Here is a 19,928-nt window from a genome sequence, read left to right on the forward strand (position 1 = left end):
TATGTAGTGTTACTTTTCAGTTGATCAATGTGTCATTCAGTTCACTATTCTCCATCTGTGAGAGGGGTTGTGCTAGTGCTAACTAGGGAAAGCACCAGAGCTTCATCCTCTTTCTCTTCTTCAGTGTCTGATTAGCCTTGTGTTAGAAGGTAAGGCTTTTCTTTTGCCTTTTTAATTTCTATTTATGCATTAGCTGACTGAGGGTTTTTTTTGTTTTGTCTTTTGAATTTACTGGTATTTGTTGTCTCTGTATCCTTTGGATGTAGCAACAACTTATAGAAAGTGTTATTTTCTGTATAAGGTACTTTATTTTTCCTGCTGTAAAATATCTTTTTGCTAGTTTTATCGAGTTTATCAAGTGGTTCTTATTTTTGATACTATGCGTTATAGCGAGTAGTAGCTTTGTGCTGTCTTTATCATTGCTTTCAAGAGTTTCTAAAGACTAAACACGTTTTCTTTGTATCATTCTCTCTGAATTAGTGTTCTCATCATTTGTTATATGGCAACTCCTGTAATCTCTTAATCATTTTAGTCTGTACTTCCATGGAATCCAGTGTATTATGTTGCTATCTAGATCAGATATGTCTTCTGTGAAATGCTTGAGTTGTTCAAGATGTGGGCATTCTAGGGCTTTCTAGAGAGTCTTTTTATAAATATGCCCCATGCTGTATACTTATTACTTTTTTTGAGGTGCACAACTCCTAGTGATTTTACTTGGACTCCTGCTGTGTTTTGTGTTAAAGGAATCACAGAACCATCAATGATGATTCCAGGAACTGTTTCCTATGTAGCCACTTCTGGATCTGCATTTGTGATAGAGGGTTTAGATTACATTTCTTTATGCTTTAGAAATATCATCTGCTACTATAAGACTTCAATGTTATCTTCTTACTCTGTGGTTGCCTTGTACTTTCATCTTGCTAGTTACTGGTGATGATGCTGAATGCAAGGAGCTGTCAACTATGGTGGGCTGGGCTGTTCTAAAAGGTGGGTTTTGTTTGTTTGTTTGTTTGTTTGTTTTCCTTAAATTTAATCCAAAATGATTCTGTTTCTAAAGTAATTTCTAGTATGGAAACTTTTCAAAGAGATCTTAGTCATCCAAATAATTTTTTTCTCTACTTGGTCTCCTTAAACATCTGCTCACTGTTACATGCTGAGATCTCCTGCAGCCTCTTGAGTGGATTTTCTCTTTACAGAAGCCATGCTGATTCCTGACAGTGTGCTCAGTTTGAGAGAAATGTCTTAATCCATTTTTTTCAGAAGACTTTTTGTTTTGTAAGGGTTGGTAGCTGTAGATAAGCTCTGGTAAATGTTGATGTTTACTGAATAGCATGACCGTGAAACAAGATTTAATATGACTGAAGGCCCACTCTAACCATGGGAATTCTGGGGGGAGAAAATTAGGGTGATGGATTCTACCCTAAGTGAATTGCTCAGGTTTTCAGTGTAGTGCCTCGAAGGATCTAGCTGCTAGGTTCTGCAAAAAGGCTGAATAAGAAACTGAAATTTCTATGTACAAGTAGGTATGAACATCATGATACAAGGACACGTGGATCCCTGGTCTTATTTGTGCATACCTACTGGCTTATCTTGTTTTACCCTATGGCTCGGGGCAGTGTTAGAAACTCTGTGTTGATTTTCTTGCACCTCAGGGTTCTTGAGCTCACATGCGTACATTTCAAACTTGTTAAGAAACTTTATTGTAATGTAGGAGGTCTTCTGATTTGTATGATACAAAAGGCAGAACATTGCAGTTGCAGGTACTTTTTTGAACTGTCTGGGTGGTAGTTAAAATAATTTTATCTGCCCATTTTCTAGTAGTTATTTTGGTCAAAAAGTCTTTTCTATCTCATCCTAATGTTGCTTGTTCTTGATTATTTTGAAAGTTTCAGATTCTTCTGATGTTATTTCTTATTTGAAATTTTACATCTCTAAATTAGGGTGTCTGCTCTTACGTGATGCTGATTTTCCCAGCCAAAGCTTTATTGAATGTGAGAAATATGCACAGGCAGATGATAATGCACTTAATGATGTTTTGTGTCTGTATACATATGAAATGCACAGAGGCAGCATATAAGATGCTTTCAGATTCATTTTAATACTTGAAAATGTGCAACCAAGATGTGTTTGTCAATTTTTAAGTTAAATATTTTGTCAAAGCATTGGTGGATGTTAGTAATGTGCTAATGGAACTGATTCTGAAGAGCAGCTAAGGAAAATCTTTTGGATCTTATTGTTACTAATGTGTACTTAGTAGTTCCTGCAATGCTCTTGGTGCTGCCTGTTCTTTACCAAGAAATGAAGGTAACAGATGAGTTGAAGGTGAGACATCACAGAAACTTAAAATGAAAATCAGCTACTGTCAGCTGCATGTCAAATTTTCATCAGAATGAAGGCAGTAGTTGGAGACAAATAATTAAAACATAAGAAAAAAGAATTTAGAAATGTAAATAGATGGAACTTACAATTTATTAATCTAATGGTAGATTATCAACTTACTTTAATAAAAACCCCATTCAAAAACATTAATTTCCTGTCAAATTTATCACCAAATTCAAGCTAGGCCTCCACAGGTAAATTGAGCTCAAAAAACTGAAGAAAACCTCTAAAGATAAACAAGAATGTCAGCCAAAAGTGTTTGCACTATTTTGGTATTTCAAAGCTAAACGCTTGGTTTTAAGACCCCTTCATGGCAATCTTCTTTGCAATTGTACTTCATGCTTTATGCAAGTTTTTATAAGATACATACATTTTTAAGGATAAGAGAATCAAAACTTCAAATACAGAATCAAAACTGGCTTAAAAAAAGTTGAGAGAAAGTAAGGACTGATAAAAATACTAGCATAATATGATTTACTGGAAAAGACAACCTGATACAGGAAATATCAGGCTGACATAAATTTAAAAAACATATGGTAAATAGCTGAAAGACCAGTGTAGGAAGTTTCACATATTTAGAATTTAATGAATTGTTCTTGATAGCGTGAATTAAGAAAAAAAAAAAAGACTTGTAAAATCCCACTGGAAAAATTAATGGAAACTGGCTTGATTAACACAAGGAATGAAAACTGTCAGAAAGACACTAAATGAGAGATAACAGTAACAGTGTATTGAGCTGGGATGTGAAGGGCAGGAGGGGTGTGTTGCGGGGCGTCAAAGAGATCAATTTTATGTCTGATCTAATTTAAGTTTTTCATTAGTAATTAGCAAATGATGTAACCAGCATGTTAATGAATTTCTTCAGATAAAGATGTGCTTGGAAGGAGTCCAGACACCAGTAAAGTAGGTTTAGAGATCTAGAGGTTAAAAATGGTGCAGATTATTAGACCTGAGAGTGTACAAGCTTGTGTATGTGGTGGGAGAGATTATTAAAAAATAGGTAATTGTGGAATTTCTGTATTAAGAGAACACCCAATGTTGGACATAACAAGATTACCATATGTGCAAGCCCTGATCAGTCAATATCATCACTTAGTTGTGATGATGTAAAGAACTTTGTACAAACTCTCAAGACAAAACATCAGGACACAACCTGAAGAAAAATACATTCATATTAGAGAAGACAATTTGTGAAACAATTGAGAATAGTTGCATTTGTCTAGGAGACAGACAGATTCCAGGTTAGATTTTGTCTCTTTCCTTTTTTTTATTTATCTGTTCCATTCCTTAACAGACTAGTAAGGTTGAAGTCTGCCTTTGTTCTATAAACTGGAAACAAATTATAGGTTGTTTTAATGAGTGACTCTCAGGACTACTGCTGAGATATGTGTGTATTGTTATGGATCTGACTAACATGTATCTATGCCGATCTGAATCTGTAGCCTGAGAGTTCTTTGTTTTGTCTTTCTCTAGGTGGGGCGACACTGGGAACGTGAGTCATGTGGTTTTTTGGGGGTGTCTTTAGTAAAGAACACTTCAAGCTCATGTGAACATCCTTGTTGTTCCTGGCTTGTATGTCAGAAAGGAAGATGATGGTTTTCTAGATAAATGAAGTGGAATGCAATCAATGCATTAGGTTACATCTTTCACAATGTTGCTTTTATCTTGCGTATGATCTTTTGTTTCTGTGTACAGCGTAAAACTCTCTCCAGTGTTCCTTCTGATAGCTGCATAATCATTAACATGCAAATTATGCTGTCACACGCAGCATTCAGTTTAATAGCTAAATGTATGTAAATGTATATGCCCAGATTGCAAAATGCAGATACCTAAGCTTATAGTAAACATCTTAAATCTATTTTTAGACATACACTGACTTATAAGTGTACTGTGATACATTTCAGTACTGTGAATGTTCCCAGCATGGCTAGGAATTAAAAAATATTATCTACTTAATTGTGAATGGATAGTCATTTATAAGCCATATTAATAGTAGTGTGGGGTTTTTTTTGTTGGTTTTTTTTTTGTTTTTTTTTTTTTTTTGTTTTTGTTGTTGTTGTTTTTCCCTCTCCCTTTCTAATGGTTTCTTTCATGTATATATTATCAAGATTGATATTATAAGCTAAACAATTGGAAAATATATTTTCAGACTTGGAAAAAAGGTGTATTTTTTCATCTAAATCCTACTTGAGAATGGTAGTACTAAAGATCAATTTTCTGTGTTCAGTCAGTTAAGAAACATCTTTGAAGAGTAATTAGTTGTAAATAATGCTAAATGTTGTTAATTACACAGGTTGATATGTTTTAAATTATTTGTCTGGTGTGCTTTAGTCTGTGTAGCTAGCAAACTTACAATACAAACTTGCATTTTTTTTTTAAATCAGGATGTCTATATATATAGTGAAAAACATTTCAGCACAGGATTTTTTAGGCACCTGGTCACAAGTCAGTCATCTGAACTGTTCCTTGAATGAACTGGAGTAGCATCCCATATCCAGAGGAGGGCACTTGTAGTCCTTTGGTCAGTCTGTTCTGACAGAAACACTGCTATGTCAACTTCTTGTGGCTGGGCAGGGAGAAAGGACCAGATAGTTTTATCAATTGAGCTATTACTCAATTACACAGCATCAGTTTGAAGGCTTTCTAGCAGGTTTCTGCAGTTAATTAGCATATTTATCACATAAGCTGCTATTAAAGAAAGAGGAGCACCTTTCAAATGGTCTAAGAACTGCAGCTGGTGCCTGCAGAAAGCCACCCATGAACCTAGAGAGCCAAAAACATTCTCAAAATTAAGTTCAGCTTAATGAGACTTTATAAATATTTAGACAATTACTTACTCCTTTCTACTTTTCTTTGCCAAGATGATTTCTTTTACTCTGTGCATTGGGGAAGAATAATTGAGAAGATTGTGGAATGTTGTCTAAGTCATGCAGTATTTGAAATCTCATATGGAGATTAGTTCAGTATAGAAAGCAGTTGCATTTCACTTCAGTTGTTGGTCTTTAAATCCTCCAACTAATTATGCCTGTGAAATCAAATAAGTTGTTCAAGTTTTTTAGATGTTACTTGTTCTGGTTGATAAGCAACTTGTCATAGTTGTGAAGAAATGTGAACACAGAAGTTAAATTTGCTATGAAGAGTCTGTATTTAACATAGTCTAGACCAAAACCCCCTATGAACTGTTTTGTCTAATAGATTAGATGTACTAAGGTCATAATAAGGTCCTGGAGAAGATATTAATGTGTGTTATTTTAAAGAAATGAAACTTCATAGGTATCTCCTCAAACAAGGAGGCTTAGTAGCAGAACCAATGTTTTTGGAATGCCCACACTGAAATATATATATATATATATATATATATATATATATATATATATATATATATGTTATTCAGTAGACAAAATCAAATTGTTCTTGCAAGTTGTTTCCAGTTAAATTTTTTTTTGTCAAAAAAATTTTTTTTGAAAACTTAAAGCTGAACTGACTGAGATCTGGTATCTTTTTTTGGGGGGGAGGGGGAGAGGAAAGCTAAATTTTATGAATTAGACTTGCTGAGTGGATGAATTTATCACCTGCATTCTTGACAGTTCTTTCCTCAGTTGCTGCAGTGATGATATGACTTTAGTGATTTATAAGAAAAGGATTAGCTTTCAGAAAGACTATTGCACGAGCTAATATGATTTGGAGAGAAGGGAGAAGATTTTGGATAAAATCTTTGACCTGAAAATTTGATGATGCATATTGAGAAATATTACTTGAGAGATAATAAAAAGTCTATTCTCCCTGTAAATCTTGTCTTGCTTAGAGTTTTCCTCCAAGACTTCAATGTACCAAGCTAATTAGATAACTCTAAATGCAATTTGTAAAGTAGTATCCTCAAATTCATTCCAGTTATCCATCTATACAATATTTCTCAGCAGTGCCCTCTTGAGTTCTCATTAAGTGAAATTTGATGAGCTGCAATGATATCAGGGTCACCTTCCCTGATTCACAAAGAAGCTTCTGAGCTACAATATTCTACAAAGGATTACAAAATTAATCTTCTAATTTCTCTCTCTCCAAAGACTGTCTTGCTTATCTGTTCAAGCTGGCATGACAAACGAAAATGACAACTAATACTAACATATCCTTACAGGACCTATGGCTGAGATGATCCTGTGTTTAGGCTGTCATATTTAACACTGACTGAAAAATAAGTAATAAAAAGTAAATAGTTGTATGAATTTTCAGACAATAAGAGAGCTGGAAGACATCTAACTGATGTAAATGTCTGTTCTATTTTAGAGTACAGCTGTACCATATTGAATTAGATTCTGTATGAAAAAAGAGTATAGACTGAAGATTCAAAAAAGGCTGTATGGAAAAATGGTTCAATTTTTTAGATGAAAGTGTTGAGGATTTGTCTTTTTCTCTACGTATTACTAGTGGATTTTGTGAAACCCTATGAAGCCCCACAGCTGTAATTTTTAAGTAAAATAAACTTAAATCATCCTATCAATCCTCTCCCCCGCCCCCTCCCCCCATGTTATTTTAAAGGTATCAAGAAATGTTTACTTGTATGAATTTAACAGTTAATTTTCTTTTCTGTTAAATCCAACAGGACTGTAATTGATTAGTGTCCATTTTGAACTAAAGGTAGATTAGTCAGAGGGCACTTAGAATATTGATTATGCATTCTTGATGGACCACTAGACAGCAAATAAATTGTTGTAATTGCATGCTCATTTTTCATTTGTGAATAGTTGTTGGCTACTCTTCTGTTATTGGTTGGACAACACAAAAAGCAGAAGAAAGCCCTAATAGCCCAGCCTAATGGGAAGCATAGATCTAACCAAAACATCATTTACTTTTCTCAGTATTCTCATATGTTGACTAGTGGCAGTCTCATAACTGAAGCTATGGAAAGAGTCTGCCCTGGTGTATAATGTATGTAATGAATGGCACTGATTCTAATCAGTATATCCCACAGTTGTATTGTTCAGTGTGTTAAAACTATTTTTCATCTGAAACTAAAATTTCAGAGGATATGAGCACTGGGTGTACCTACAGATAGCAAAATTAAGTATTTAATGAGCTTTTGAAGCTCTGGATAAGCATTAATCACAGAGAGCAGCAGGAAAACATTTGCAGAAAGGCTAGCCATTCTGTCAAAATGGTATGTAGTGGTAGAAAATTCAGACATTGACTTCAGGCTATAGAGACTTGATATAAGGGCAGGTAGGACTACATTAATTAAGTTCTACTTTAAGTATTAGTGAATGAGGAATAGTGAGGAAAGGGGAGAAGCGTACCATGTGAAAAGGAAGCATTCCTTATGATTATGAAGTCCTTGGATAGCTGGCTGCTTTAAGTTCTGATAACACATTTATGTCTTAAAAAATACGTCCAAATACTATTTGCCTATATGATTGTCAAGTGCTCAAGTGTGTAATTTGTCACATTTGGACTAATGACTTGCCTAATTCCCTAAAACTACTTCTGATCCTCATCTGAACTAATTGGTTTTTAATTTTACTAGATTTTGCTGGAAGGGATAGGAAAGCTACCAGTATCCTTATAGTATGTTGAGTAATTATCTATAAAGCATTCAAAAAACCTGCCACCATGTACAAAAGAAAACACCAAGTTGCTGAGCTATAGAATGGAATATTTATGTTCTGCTTTTAAGAATATTATATAACTCATTCTATTAAGAAGACATTTTCTTTAATAATATAAATATTATCCTCTTGACACCCATGGCATTTTTTTTCTTTGTTTGCTTAAACTTCTTTAGCAGCTAAACTGATGTGCTCAAGGAGGTCTCTTTGGTTTAGTCTTTTCTGGAGTCTCACTAGTCATTGCCATGTCTAATAAATTTGTTCTTCCATCATGTGTGCACCCCAGGCAGTGACTGTATTTTCTTTTTCTGACAGTTCACCCTTATAGCACAGTGGTGATTGTCTAATTAGTTTGACCCCACTCTTTCCACTAGCTTTGTTCCCCCTACTTGTCTCTCAAACATAGAACATGTTGTGATTTTACTTTGAATCTTAATTACTCTTCTGTCCATCCTTCCCCATTTTTCTTTACTTCCGGTGTTTCCTGCTCTACTTAAACAGATGTTATTTTTTGCCTTATCATCTGGTTTAATTTCTAATTCTACCAAGAATATAATAGTAAATTCTAACTAGAATTACTGCTGAGTAATCAGCCTAATTTACTTTCTTTAGTGTCAGTGCTTCTTGTCTGCTTGCTCTGATAATAATGAAGTAATTATTTCTGAGGATCAGGTTCACTCCTATTTTGCTTCTCTGCTTGCTCCTCAAATTATTTTGTCTTTCTTCTCTTAAAGTGGTTTGGAGAAACTTCTGTAGAATCAGTGAAAACAGAATGAATCATAGCAGTATAGAATATTTTAAGTTGTAAGGGACCTCTGAATCTTACCTTTCCCAAAGCATATTTAGAACTCATCCAGTCTATCAGTTTGCTCAGCTGACTTTCGTATATATCCAGAGATGAAAACTGCACAACTTTCTTGGGCTGTCTGTCCCAGTATTTGGCTACCTTGTGTGTGCGTGTTTGTGTTTCCTATTTATTTATTTATTTATTTATTTATTTATTTCGAAACACTGATATTTTACTTCTCATCTTAATTATATTCACTTCTGGGAGGAGCCTATCCAGACAAGAAACTGCTGAGAACACTGAGATACTCACAGCCTCTTCTGCAACTTCTGCAAAGCTGCTTCTAGAGAGCTGACCCTCAACTTGTAACAAATATTTGACATACTCTATTCCAGGGTACAATCTTGCTGTCATGTGTTTGTCAGAATTGATGTAGTTACTGAAAGTTTACTCTCTCTTTCCCAGGAGTCTTCCACCTGAAATCCAATATGCTTTGCTTCTAGAAAGAAATGATCCTTGAACTGGTTTGCTATTCTTGGAAACAAATAGCTATATTTACTTTGAAGATGACTTTTCTTAGCTTTTCATTTCTCTGAGGAATTAAATAAAAATTATCCACTTTAGAAATGTAGCTTGCATTTTTAACTAAGACTACAGCTACAAAGCGAAAGGGAAAAAACAACATAAAACTGTCTTGATTGTATTCTCTGACTGGTGGCTACATGATACTTTTGAAACTGTTGCATTTTTAGATGTTGAAGAAAATATTGTCAGATTTCCACACTCATACTAAGGACAATGCTTGTTGAAGTCGATGTTGAGTAGGGTACTCAAATATCTCTCAGTAAGAATAAAATAAGAGAACCCAGAAGAATATAGTAGACTATTCTGTGACTGAATATGACAGCCTTTTATCATTGCTGATAAAACTATCTGCAAATTAACCAGTCATAACTGAAATAATTTTTGAAGTGGGAGATGGTCCCTCCAAGTGTTCTTGCAACCAGTACTGCGCAGCTTCCAGCTTGTAACTGAATGATAGATGAGTAGATAACTACTATTATACTAATGCATTATTATTAATGTATGAATAAAATACTGTATCCTACATACATTTGTTAAAATCTAGCCTTTGGAACTGAAAACTGAGATCCCACATTTTCACAGGACTGTACATAGATAAATAGTCTGAAAATATTGGAGGAAATAATACCAGATAATCTGCTCAGACAAATTATGTAGGCCAGAATATCCCCAAATCTTCTATTTTCATCCTTCAATCTGAAGCTGTAATAGTTTGGGGCTAATAACTTCTTTTGAGCAATTGTCTAATTTCAAATGCCTCTTAATACTTAGTCTTTTTATGTGATCAGATTTTCTTTTCAAAGACTCCAAGTGATTAATCCTACCTGTCCTAAGAATAGAGCTAAGAAGTGAGACTTCGTTTTGGATAGCTGCTGAGAATTTGATAGTGTAGACAAGCTTTGGAAGCAATTTGTGAAAATGGTACAGTTCTTCCCTTTTATTTTTTTCCATTAATAACATGTGGTAGACTTCAGCTTGAATAGATAACTTCTGTGTTTTGATGCTCTGTTTCTGTTTGTAATCTAGCAGAATGTTTAGAGCAGTCCACTGTCTTTCTGCCATCTGCTTCTTGCCAAAGAGCAGCTGGCCTGTCTACTGGATAAGAAGGACTTTTCCACCTTCTATTGCTTTACACTGATATCTGGAGTTCAGGAGTACTGTGGTTTTTCAGATCTACTTTAGATTTGTGTGTACGTGTGTGTGTGCATACATGTTTATGTATACATATGTATCACTTAATAGAATTTATGAAGGCTAAAACAAATAAACAAAAACAAACAAAAAAAACCAAAACAAAAAACAACAAATGTCTTGTGAATAGCTAGCTTCGACTGGGCTTGCTTTTTGTTGCAACCTTATTACACTGTAAGGTGTGCAAGTTGCTAGTAAGTCTTTGATTACCAAGGTAGAAAATATCATCACTGAAAAGAATCATGTAGTAGTATAGCAATTTCAAATTGTACTTAAGCATTAAGAATGTATTATGTTATTGTCTTCTGAGAATCTTCAGGAAATTTTCAGTTTGAATGCTCAGCAAAAGGACATATCCAGTGCTCCTCAGGGTCATTTGAGACCATTTCCCCTCCCTCAAGTGTGTTACCCCTCTTTCCTATCTGGCTGTCATTTCTCTTATTTTGTTTCGCCTTTTCTCCTAAGGCTTAAGAAATACAATTTCCTTTTTCTGAATGCTCTTGTTGTACATGTTTGTACTGTAGTTGATGTGGTAATTTTGTGTTTTCCATAGTTATTTCTTATTTTGAGATGCTTTTGGTATGTATGAACACCCTTTGCATTTAGGATATTTCCAAATGGGTCCCCTTGCCTTGGATGCCAAAAGTCCACTGAATAAGTTTGAAGGTAGCATCTCAGTCAGAACTTAAACTGAATTATCTGTTTTCTCAGAAGAGGTAGTAATGTTTATTATACCATCTTGAGTCAGGACCTGGCTTTTAGAGATCTTTGAACTTTCTTTTGCTGTCTTAACCCTTTTAGACTGCTAATCTAATCTATTGATATCCCATATTAGCAAGCAGATCATTTCTGCAGCAGTTGAGTAAAACTAGCCAGGTGATAATTGTTTTAACGCGTTTACAGTAGTAATGACACACACACACACACACACGCACACACACATATATATATATATAGGTGTGTATATATATATATATATATATATATACCAGCTGCTTTCTGAAAATTCCCTTTTAAAATTCGAACAGATTTTTTTCTGTGAACTTCTATGTCAGGTAAGGGTGAAGTGAAGGCAGCTTTGATGGGGTTAGGACACAGAATCTTGCACTTTCCACGTCTGGAACAACTGGTGCAACAAGTAACTGGCAGTGTAGCATATCACTGCAGAACAAAGTAGTGACAAATAATTAATTGTTCTTGTGCTCGTTCTTGTTGAAGAAACAGCACTGGAAAAGAATATCCCAAAAGAATATCCCTATTGATGTGTGCAACATCTGTCATAATTTTGAAATAGTATTTTTGTGCCTTACCTAATTACTTACTTGAATTATGCTTCAGTACCTCCAAAATGTAACTCTTTTCAGTTTATCTGCTGAGCGTAGCATTAAAATTTCACTAATTTCATAACTAACATTCTTTATAGTGAATTTATATAGGATTATGTTTTTTTCCCTGGTCTCTTTTGGTATCTTGGATATCACTGATGAACTGAAGTTTCTGGGCAAATCCAAACTTTTTAAAAACTATTTCACTTATGTCTGTTATACTGATGTGTAGGTTCATCCATATGCTTCAACAGATTAATTGATTTTTTTTTTCTCAAGAGAAAAATGTATATTTGATGACTTAAATGTATATCTTCAGTCTTACTTCACTCTCACTAGGCTTATAAGTCAAAATCTTTTGAACAATTAATATTGCTATTTAGAATAGATGAAGTAAAACCTACAGGTATATTAGGCATATCAAGCTTGCCATTACATCCACGTAGCATATGATATGAAAATTCTAGCCCAAATTTCTTGAAACAGGGCGCATTAATCTCATTGATAATGTACAGAGGCAAATTTTCTATGTTTAGTATAAATTTTCTTAAATGTAACATAGATGACAACAGAGACATTTCCTTAGTCTGTATTGTGCCTGATATCCTTGTCTTCAAATAATTTGATGGGATGGTCTAAACAGGAAATGAAAGAGATGAGCTGCTGTGGAGGTGTGATGATTACTGGACTAAGAAGATGAGAGTTGGCAGCGAGGAAAAAATGATTAAACTTAAATGAAGATTTGGGGGGGGGGGGGAAGAGGGATTTTCCAGTAAGGCTGGATTGGAAAATGTCTGACAGGGGCTCAAAAAGAGATACTTTACTAATGACAGATATTTGAGAATAAAATTGAACTAGAATTACAAGTTAATGCTGACCTACTTTTTAAAGCATGTAAATATTCTAACAGGAATATTCAAATATTTCAAAAAACTTACTTGCTTTTTTTTTTTTTTTTTTTTTTTTTCAGAAATCATTTGTCACCTCAAACCTGTTGCTACCAATATTTAAATAAATAGGTTAAAGCCACCGCTTTTTCCCAAGTCATTCTCAACTCTAGTAGTAGAAAAAGTTCCTTTATGGTTTAAATAAACCAAACAAATCAAAGGAAGAATAGTATGTTTCTCAAAAAGATGCATTAGATTATTATTTATTTCACCTTAATTTGTTAGTGGCATGCTTTCTAGTTGAATAAAAGTACATAATGGGAAATGACTACTTCATGTTATAAAATATACAAGTGTGCTTGATATTATAGATTTAACAATAGGAATTATGACTTTCTTTCAAGCTATGCTTGCGACAAAAGTGAAATATAGTTATAAAATGTGCTTACTGTGAATTCCAAGTCTAAATTTACTTAGAACTCTTCTATTTTTTCTTTCAGACATAACTTTAGAGATCTAAGACAGAAAAGCCTGATGGTACCAATTAGAGGGAAGATGCTGATTAGAGAAATAGGATGAAAACCAGAAGGGAAAATATGGTAGAGTGGAGGTTATGTAGGTGGTGCTGGAGACGAAGATGAAGGGAGAAATCCTGTAAGTCTTGGTTAAAGAGGGTGGAGCATAGCAGTAGAGTTGTGAGGAGGTCTTGAATAAAGCCTGCTGAAACATGACAGTTTGAAATGAGAAAATTCAATTTCAGTTGAAATTTCAATTTGAAACACAAGTTGAAATGAGGCAGGCTGAGTTAGTATGTATTAGATGGAAGAACGAAAGTATGAGTTGAGCTGGTAGGTCTGGGGATGCTGATCCTGACAGCTCTGCAGAGCCTGAAAGCTAGAACTTTCTTGCTTTTTGCCATTTATCTTTGAAACCTTAGTACAAATGCTGTTCACTTCACATCCTGCTCTAGCTCACAATGACAACTTGGAGTTGCTAGAGAGTCTTCCATGTAATTGCACAACAGAAATTTCTGATATTGATTTTGAAGTTTTAATTCTGGATCTGAACTCTGCTCACATCTCAAAACTGCTATAGAATGGTGTATGATTTCACTTTTTAAATTGAAAACAGGGCTGGATTTGTACTGATAACATTGATTTATGGCATCTTTTACATTTTGGGTGGCTTTGTCTTAGTACATGTCAGTAGGTTTAAAAAAAAAAAAAAAGAAGGATTGTCCAAATATCTCCAGATTTTTTTCTTCTTAGTGGAAGTTTAATGTAACATCACTTGTTTTGATGCTGCTCAAAACATCAAATGCCTCTAAAAAAGCAAGTATAAAGTTCCTTAGACTTCAGCTCTGTCCTGCCTGTAACTTGCTTCTGCATGAGTTCATCCTTTACTGTAGGCTTTCACCAGTGTGTCAAATATATCTGGTTTTTAATCTAATTGCTTAGTAAACAAGTAAACAAAAGTGCTATAAAATGCTGCCATGGCAGTAGAGAGAGCTTCTCATCAGGATTAGAGATAATGCTACTCAGTGACTGAATCGTCACTTTCCTTGCTAAGGGGGAAGAGCAGCTGCCAAGTGCTATGGCTGTTGGTCATTAATATATTAAGGTTGAATGCCCTCTATTAGGACCACGCTTCAGTTGGTGGGTGGGGAGTTATACTACTGGAGATATGGAAGAGGGTAGAAAGAGGGTAGAAAGAGGGTAGAAACTGCAGTATATTTGGCATGTGTTACAGTGCTGGAGATGTGAGGCTTTCCTGTGCTACTGAAGTCAGTATGGGTTTGCCACTGTATCCCCATGTAGGAACTCTGGCACAGTAGGAACAGTTCTAGGCATGGACAGCATAGCTCCACACTAGACATTAAGCCCACTAACTATCTGAAAAGGAAACAAAGCCACTTCATAGATATTTTGAGGATCCCTACCTGTTATAGTGCGTTAATTCTGCAACCACTGAAACTTTTCAGCCATCATTAGAGGAAAACATTGACTCTTTTGTTCTCCAGGGACCTCTCTATGATAGCAATTAAAGATTTCCTATTAACCACATGCTAAGTGTATCTGCTTTTCTCTCTAACTGATTTAAGTGATGGATATTAACCAGAATGTTACTTCACAGACATACAAAAATGTTCATTTCTGTGTCACCAGGTTAAGCTTTCGGGAATCCTACTTTAAACACCTTTTGTTTTATTACGTATTCATTTCAAAGAAAATGGAAACCAAATACAAAATTAACCACAAATTATTTCTTTCTTTCTGGAGGGAAATCAAGTAAAACTCAATTCTCAATTTCTCAAGCAACCCTTAGGCTGCAAATCTAACCTAATCTGAAATCATAGAGGCTTATTTTTGGTTTTCAGTTTTCTTTCAGAATTGTAGCATGGCTTTATTTGTGGACAAAATGCTTTTATATATTGCATATGCCATCTTGCGCATATATACAAAGAAAACATTTTAATATAAACTAAAATGTTGCATGTACATTGATTGAATTCCATCCTTACGGTATTTCCTAAATTAAAAGAGACTTTTTTTTTTTTTTTCCCCCCCCTCAGCTTTTAATTACCTAGATTATAGTTTTCAAGGTGCATCAGGAGAGATCCACCTGAGAGCAAAAGAAGTTGCATACTCTGGGTCCACTCAGACTGTTCTTAATTCCATGTCCATATTTATAATTCCAGAGTCAAGAAGTTCAGCTTGCTCTTGTGACTGGAAATAAGTCCTTTTCTGTGTCCTGTGAGTAGAAAAGAATTGTAGTTCATCTTTCTGGTGGGCCCTTCCATTATGAGAGAGAGGTTCTATCTTTTCAAAGTGCTTTAGCAGTTATGAGGTCACTGGTTTTGTGGAGGTCGTGCCCATTTCTTTGTACTGTAGCTGGTAGAAGTAGAAAAGAAAAAAAAAAAATACAGAGACTTTAAAGCTTTTATCAACTTCAGTAGCTTTTTATGTGGCTCCCCCCTGTTTTCTAGTCCTCAGTGTATGTGTTTGCATTATTTTTGCTGAAGAAAGAAAGATAGGAAGCCATAAAGATAGCAGGCTTTATTTCCCACAGTTACTATTTAAGATGAATGGCCTCCTTGCTGTTTTAAGGTAACATCAGTCAGGTAAAGAGGAAAACTTCATTATGATCCTTTTTGAAAAGAGCTGTTAATTTAGTCTGCTTGAACACATTCATTTTTCATGCTTTCTAAAATATACTGGTGATTCAGGCATTACCTGAACAAGCTAAAGACTTGAAAATATTTCTGCCAATGTCTGTCTGTAATGTCTTCATATTTTGACATAATTGTGTGCAGGCTTCTACATGCAAGATGAATAAATATGACAGTTTCTGCTTCTTAAAAAATAAATTCCATTGGCTTTGTATAATTGCATTTTTCACAGTTCTGTCAACTGGTGAGAGTCTTTGACAAATGAACAGCACTCAGACTGTACAAGATCCAGTAAACCACCAAAACCGACAACTGCTTGCTGAATAAAGGAAAACAAACAAATTAAGCAAGAAGGTATTGTAGCGCTTTAATGCAGTAATTAGCAGAATAAGCGTGCAGAGAAACACATTCCTTGGTTTTGCAGTGACCAGCCTGACAGCACTGGAGCAACTCTAAATTCTCAGCTTATTCTAATTCCACTGTTGTTGTTACTAAAAGTCAGGTACACAAGTTTGCTGTTGTCATGTTCCCTCTATGAAACAGAAAAGGAAAATATAATTTCAGTCTGTTTATAGACTGTAGGAACTGGAAAAGCTCCCATCCAATGTGTGCACTGAAAAAGTGAGATGATTATTATTATTTTTTTGAGAAATTCCAGAAGAGAAATGTCTAATTAGCATTTCTATATGGCTTTGGGAACACGTTGCTACTGCTTTCTTGCAGAATAGGGCGTTCATGGAGGCTGATGTTGCACATCTACTTTTTTATGTATGAGACAAATACTGTTGTGACTGATGTTAGGAGCAAGACTTCAGTAGTGTAAGGTATGGCTTTTTTGCTTTTCAGTTTGGTTTTGGTTTATTATTTTTATTCTGAGTGTTACAATTTTAACTTGTTTGAGCGTAATACTCTGTTCTGCTGTACAACGTTTATCAGTCTGTTTCTTTTTGAGTGACTGTTGCGAGGAATTTTGAGTAAAGAGAGATGAAATAACTGTTACTGACATTGCTACTGGTCATAATCCACCTATGAGAAGGACTAAGGAGAGTCAGCACTGGATTACCCAGATGGTAGAATCAAAGAAAATATGACTTCCTAAGATAATATTATTACAGTGGACAGATATTTAAGAGATTCCAGACTTCCTCTGAAACTTATAGAAGATGACATGCAGGTTTCAACCAACACTCAAAGCTGATCAAATCATACCTACAGATTCATTTACTGTCTCAAGAAGTACTTGATAGTGCTTCTTCTATCTCAGAGGTGTATTTATCAAAGAGGAAAAAAGATAGAGAAGTAACTTCCCTCTATGTTAGTAGCTGATGTTAACACAAATGCATACAGTGACGGAGGTGTTTTTTTTTTGTTTTTTCTTTTTTTAAAGTGAAGGCAATACAGATGCTAAAGGCTGCTTTTCTGTAGCTGAGAGCAACAAGGATTAACCATAAAATGACTTCAAGGAATTCTGTGATTTTCTTCAGGCTATATCTTAGACAATTGGGATAAAAATAAATAAATAAAAAAACATACCATGGTAATGTGTGGGTTTAACCTCAAGTAACATAGCAAGCCAGTGGAAAGAGATAACTGGATTTCTTTAATCATGGGAGTAACGTGTATATATACAATGTATACTTTATAACTCAAATTATTTCATTAAATATGTAATAAAATACATTAGATTATGGTTCAGCAGTATCTGGAAACAGCAAAATGGATAATTTTATGAGGTAGGAGGGCTAGTATGTTTGGTCACAAAAAGTTTAATGTCAATCTATTTTTTTTTAAGGAAGTAATATTACATAGGATTTTGTGCTTTTACTATAATAATGATCATCTCTTTCCTTGAGAGTTCTATCAAAGATCTGGAGAGTGTGACAAGATAGTATGTATTTATTATTCATGACAGCCAGCAATTTGCAAGCCATTCCTAAAAGACATTTTATGTGTTAAAACTAATTTGTAATTCATTTTTTTTTCACAACAGGTTCTGTAACAAAGAAGCTCCAAGCAGGTCTATTTGAAGTGTTTATTTTTTGTGTAATTCATTTAAATATATATAATTATATGTAATCTTCTATTTAACTTCACCTAGACAATCTGTCGGAGTTGCTTTATTATTAGCTCAGAAACACCTTCAGATGAAAAATTGAGGTTGATTATTTTATAAACATCTTAAGGTTTCAAATAGCTTCTTTTCACAAAGAGAATTGTGAACGTTTGCTTATTTTCTTTGAAATGACTCTATTATTCCTTAATGAAATTAAGGAAGAAAAAACTTTAAAAGTAAAATACTTATTTCATCACTTTCACATGCACTTTATAATAAATACAATGAAATAGCACAATTAAGAACACACTAAAAAAGGAAGTTCTCTCACAATAATGATAATCTGCATTTATACTCATATTTCTTTGTATATGCAATTCTTTACAGTTCTTATAGGGTATGAGAATTTCATTTTGTAAGAAATAATACATGATCCATTCCTTTACGTACAAGTTTATATCATGTACAATGTAATGGATACTCTAAAAAGATACTGAGAAATTATTATTATTCTAAATTTGTTTTGAAATCTTGGAAACTGAATTGTGGTGGTTGGCTCACAGGCTGATACAAACTGCTAAATTAGAAAGTGGTAAAGGTATTGCACTTTTGACTTTGTTTCCTGTCTAGAAGCTTTTTTATTTTCATCTATCTGCTTTATCCTATGTTGTACTGAGAGCTGATACTGTTCAGAGACTGTTAATATAGGTAGAAGGGATTCTTAAGTTTAACTTGTGGGTGGTAAAAGCACTATAGTAATTAAAAAACAAAACAACAACAAAAATCTATCCCAAAACGTTGGAAAAAGAAATCTCCTGCTAGTCTTATCAGAACTATTATTCATTTAACAAGGTGAAAGATTCTGTTCAAAGCACAAAAGTGGATGAAGGGTCTGCTCATCTGTTTCCTTCAATATTATGCTAATTGGAGTGTTATACTTCTGCATTTGTTACCTTCTGCGCCTACTCTGATGTCTATGAAAGGTTTTGGTGGCAGAAAATGTTTGTTTAACTGTGTAGTGCATAACATCAGGGGTGTCTCGCTCCAATTATTAGAAGTTGTGGTTTGACGTATGGGTACCTGAAGAAAGATTAAGACAGCAAAAGAGGCCAAATGCTATCAGTTCATCTTACTACAAATTCTAAACAGCTAGGGAATGTGAGGGATAGTAAAGAGAGAAATCCTAGTGAACAATTCATAAAGTCACCACCAAGGGTCCAGTAATGTTCTGTTCATCTGTAGGGTGGCAGCAAATCAGTCAGAGCTGCCTTGTTGAGCTGCTAGGTTGCAGTTTTATGGAAGGATACCCATTCTACCTCAGAACTCCTTGGTTTTTATCCTCTTCATAGCATCATTTTAGTTGCTAGCACAGTAGTTGGTTGCCAGGGGCAGCAGTAGTTGTTAGTGGTACTTATGTTTTGTTCGTCAGAGGCAACAGCATGTCTGTAGTATATGCCTCCTCCTTTTTGGGTAATCAGAAATTGATTATGCAATTGTAACATGATGGGCTGCAACGTATGTGCATTTTCTGCAGGGTGGTCCTCTCACCTGAGGTGAACCCTCCCACCCCCCCGTGCTTCCAAGGTCAGCTTGAATGCCTAACTGGATCAACACTTGGAAATGGTTTTTCCTGGTTGTCCAGCAGCATATGCTTCTCTTACTGCTTTGCTCATGGTAACCATTAAGCCCAAAAGCTTGTAGAGTTATGTCTCGGATGAGTGCCACTGAACAGGCTTTGAGCCAAAAATTGTTCAAGCTTCTCAGAGGTTTTATATATGTTACCATGTTTTGGTCACTGATTCAATCTAACACAAAACTGCAATAGTTGCAAGTGGCGACTAGTGAATGTAATAGATCTTAAGTTTGCGTATTTGTTCTTTAGAATTTTCATCTGTAGTAAACAGAGAGTACATGCATCCAAAAAAAACCCCTAAACTCAATGTTTAAGATGC

At 34.8% G+C, this 19,928-nt stretch overlaps 1 protein-coding gene across 12 annotated transcripts in view; it reads left to right on the plus strand.

The window, feature by feature from the left end:
* The window catches only part of SGCZ (sarcoglycan zeta), a 321,764-nt gene that overhangs the window by 28,666 nt on the left and 273,170 nt on the right, over positions 1 to 19,928 (plus strand). The gene's annotated exons all lie outside the window — the stretch shown is intronic.

The sequence above is a fragment of the Coturnix japonica genome, chromosome 4, assembly GCF_054131305.1.
Source record: "Coturnix japonica strain WE chromosome 4, WE-NBRP24, whole genome shotgun sequence".
Lineage (NCBI taxonomy): Eukaryota > Metazoa > Chordata > Aves > Galliformes > Phasianidae > Coturnix > Coturnix japonica.